The sequence below is a fragment of the Strongylocentrotus purpuratus genome, unplaced genomic scaffold (assembly GCF_000002235.5).
Source record: "Strongylocentrotus purpuratus isolate Spur 01 unplaced genomic scaffold, Spur_5.0 spur5_scaffold_4, whole genome shotgun sequence".
In the NCBI taxonomy this organism is placed as follows: domain Eukaryota; kingdom Metazoa; phylum Echinodermata; class Echinoidea; order Camarodonta; family Strongylocentrotidae; genus Strongylocentrotus; species Strongylocentrotus purpuratus.
This window is the reverse complement of record NW_022145610.1, coordinates 1,480,728-1,484,993: the sequence shown is the minus strand read 5'-3', so window position 1 is coordinate 1,484,993 and position 4,266 is coordinate 1,480,728.

Below are 4,266 nucleotides of genomic sequence, written 5' to 3'. Positions count from 1 at the left end.
CCCCTCTCTCATCTTCCCTCTCTACCCCCTCCCCTCGCTCTCTTTCTCTCCCTTTACCTTTTTCTTTTTACCATCCTTATTTTCATGCATTAATGTCATCGCCATTGTTATGAACGCAGTCACTTTTTATTAATCATATTCAACTGAAAAGAACGGAGAAATTATGAATATACAAAATATACTTTACATTTTAATATACATACATAATCATGTACATTCGGAGACCCTTGCGCCACAAGTTCAAGATGTGTGTAATAAAATTTACATATTTTGTTCTTAAAATATAATTCAGATGGAGTCTACATTTCATTTACTTTAGGAATCATAAACCAAATGATCGACCGTGATGACCTGAGAAAGCATAATTCATTTATGAACTCTTTTTCATGATTCAATAAAAAAAATATACTAAGTGAGTTGATGGATAGATTGAACACAAGTATTATAATTGATCGAGGACATACACAATTATGTCTGGCATTGTTCGAGTTGTGCTTCTCCTAACTTGTACGGATACCAACTATTTCACACGTGAATGATGTACGGTATGAAAGGCTTTGAAACAACATGCCCTGGAAGAATAGATACAAGTCGCGTAAAAGAAAGAGAAAAATCGGCAAATAAATGTTTTTAAAGACTTTACCATCAGAACAGATAGTCACGTAACATTGGAAAGTCATTGGTTGCACAGGTAAGAAGTTTTTCGCAAACCGATTCAAGTAGAACTCATTTCGATCACGAAGAAAGAAGGACAGTCCCAGTGATAAATAGGCCTACTGCTCTGTAACGTCTTTTTGTTACTTCAAAATCATATTATGAATGTGTTTTGTATATCTTATTAGTAGTAAAATTGATACACCTACAAGTTCATGACATCAGAAAGGAAAACTAAGGGTGTAAGTTATAGTCGCTTCGGTGTAATTATTATAAAGACATACTCAATATTAACCAAAACAGTCAGTCCTCCTTTGCCCCCCCCCCCAACCCCCTCCCGACGCATAAACTCTATACATTTTGTATGAAAGTCGTTAGTTTAAAAAGCAAAATTATGCATTTTCTTTTTCTTATCACAATGCAGCTATATAGGGTTCAATTTTCAATACTCTGTTCAATTGTTTTCATGTTTTGTTCATGTACAAGGCAGCGCATAATTTGCGATTACAATTTGTGAAATTATACCAATCAAGACATTTCAATGCAGTCTCATGATTTGGGCAAGTTTTTCGCTTCTCCATGAACAAATTAAATGAAAGTGAACGTGCAGAAAAGAAATACATCCTGCATTGCATTGTGAAAGAGAAAATGAAACTTTTTTTTTCTACAACCAACTGCAATAAAAGGTGCAATTTCATAATGAAATCATAATCAATTATCTTTCACGAATAACCAGTCAAAATGTGGGTAAGAAACTTTTGCATACAGTACGTTATATATCAACAATTTTCATTGAATATTATTCAAGTTGTTTTAAAAGGAGTCATTCAATGGGGAGTATACTTTCTCAGTGTCACTGTGTGATTTTTTTTTTTTTTTGGGAGGGGGGGGGGGGTAATACTGTTAATGAACCTCTTTCCACAACCAACTGCAATAAAGGTACAATTTCATTATGAAACCATAATCAATTATTGTTCACAAATAACCAGTCAAACGTGGGTTCGAAAATTCTGCACGCAGTACTTTATAATTAACAATTTTCGTTAAATATTATTTAAGTTATATTAAAAGGAGTCATTCAAGGGGGACTATACTTTCTCAGTGCCACTGTGTGTTTTTTTTTTGTGGTACTGTTAATGAATTTCTTTCTACAACCAACTGCAATAAAAGTACAATTTCATTATGAAACCATAATCAATTATTGTTCACCAATAACCAGTCAAACGTGGGTTCGAAAATTCTGCACGCAGTACTTTATAATTAACAATTTTCATTAAATATCATTCAAGTTATACTAAAAGGAGTCATTCAAGGGGGACTATACTTTCTCAGTGCCACTGTGTTTTTTTTTGTGGTACTGTTAATGAACTTCTTTCTACAACCAACTGCAATAAAAGTACAATTTCATTATGAAACCATAATCAATTATTGTTCACAAATTACCAGTCAAATGTGGGTAAGAAAATTCTGTTTACAGTACTTTACTTAATTAATCAACAGCTTACTTTCTCAATGTGGCAGTGTCAAAAGAACGAGAAAATTCACAAATTACGTTCACATTAATGATTTACCAGAACCCAACCTCATCTTTAGCTGTGACTTCGAATCAGAGTCCGAGGGCGACTCATCCAGCTCTGCCTCTAGTGTACTACTTGACGTAGTGCTGCCATTCTTAAAAGTTCATAGCTTTTATGAACTTTTGAGTTACTAATTTCGAAAGCTTTATTTATCATATCTGTAAAATGTCATTTCGTCCAAATATCATATGGTGCAATATCGATCTGTCCTGTCCAAATGGTAATTTAACAGCAAATCCAGTTATACATGCGTTGATAATGAACGAAAATAATACACTTACATGATCTCAATTCGTTATCCGCTAGATATAGGAAGAGGAGGTAGAATTTCCCATATACCCTAAGGTTCTGTAGTATCCATATTCACCAGAAACTTTAAGTGGCTTGTCATAACATCACAATAACAACAACAAAAAAGGGGGCAAGATATGATCCGCCCTTCGTCCATGGTCATACTTCAAGTCCGTCCAGAGGGCATGTATTACCACTGTTATTCAGCCACATTTCAATACAGTTCGAATGGAAGTAGTGTTCACATGGCAAGAACTTCACTGTTTGGTCCTTTTCGTATGATTCCATGCAGACAGCACACACAGTGTCTTCCCATCGGATACCCTCGTCTGGTCCGTCGGTACCTGCATCGCTCACGATCTCCGTTCGTAGGGATGCCAGCTTGTCGTCTGCTATGGTCTTCGGTGCGATCTTATCGTCGAGTCTGAGCAGCATTTCGTAGTCCTCGGGCGTCATGTCACGGTGCTGAAAGTCGAGCAGGAAACACAACAGGTTCACTTCCTCGGGGTCGTCATGGTCCATGTTCTCAGTCACGAGCTCGAACTCGTGTGGTATGTAAACCCGCTCATCCTTCTGTTCTTGAGTCCAACGACGTTTGCGGTCATTACCCCCATGACCTCCCTTATGTCTCTTCGTACGTGTGTAATTTGGCTTTGGTTGTTCGGCTTTCTTTGGCTCCAACTGGCCCTTTCCTCGGGTGCCAAGGGGGTCGAGCATGCGCTCCAACTCACTCTTTCTTCGCATGCCATGATGGTTGAGCATGCGAGAAGTGTTGTCATTTCGTCGCTCCTTAGTGCAAGTGACCTCATCATCTTTTGCTTTGAGTCGCGACATAACGCTACTCCCAACCACAACCTTTTCCCCATGCTTTCTGATCCTCTCTTCCAATTTGCGTTTTGTTGCATAGTTCAACCCGGGTATGTTCTTCACTTGGTGCATTAAACACCTGTTCTTCTTTAATCTCGTGCGACACCACATGGCAAGCTCCAACTCGTCTCTATCAATTGGTTCTGAGTCATCATAGTATCTGCTGTCACTTCCTGCTTGTGCTTTCCCTTCAATAAAAGCCATTGCGTCGTCCAAATCAGACCGAATGGGCGCTGTCAATACAACTGTCATGTCTTCACATAACCACGGAGCTGGTACAAATTTCTTCTTTTTCTTTCCCTTGTTGCTTGCAGCATCGTCTGGCACAGTTATCTTTAGATTTTGTTTTACCTGAGTTTTAGTCAGACTCCTAGAGTGTTTGCGAGCCAACACCGCCGCCCTTTTGGCAGTAAGCTTTTCAGCAGGACCTTTTTCAGGCGCTTTCCCTGTATTAACATTTGGGAAGCATTCCACCTGTGATTCTCCTACTTCAGCAACCATTTTGCTTACTTTGTTTCTAATCCGATAGAGAAGAAAACTTATCTTACTAGCAAAGCCGACAATACCTCTGGCTTGCACGCCAGTTGCTTATACTGAATGCTTTGAATAATGTCGAGCTATATTCGGGAAGTTGTATTGCAAGTATTGCGACATGGGAGAGCAAGTACCCTAGTTCTACAATGGTGCAATTCTCTAAATTTAGAAATCCACATGCTTGTGTTTACTGCGTCGTGGGAATTTTTTGATATGACATCATCATATTAAGCTGCGATTGGTCAAATGTATGGCTAATTAACATAAAATTTACATCGCTTGAAATCTCGCAGAAAACGAGATCAAGTGTATGTGTACGTACGTAACGCACGAGACTTAGGGA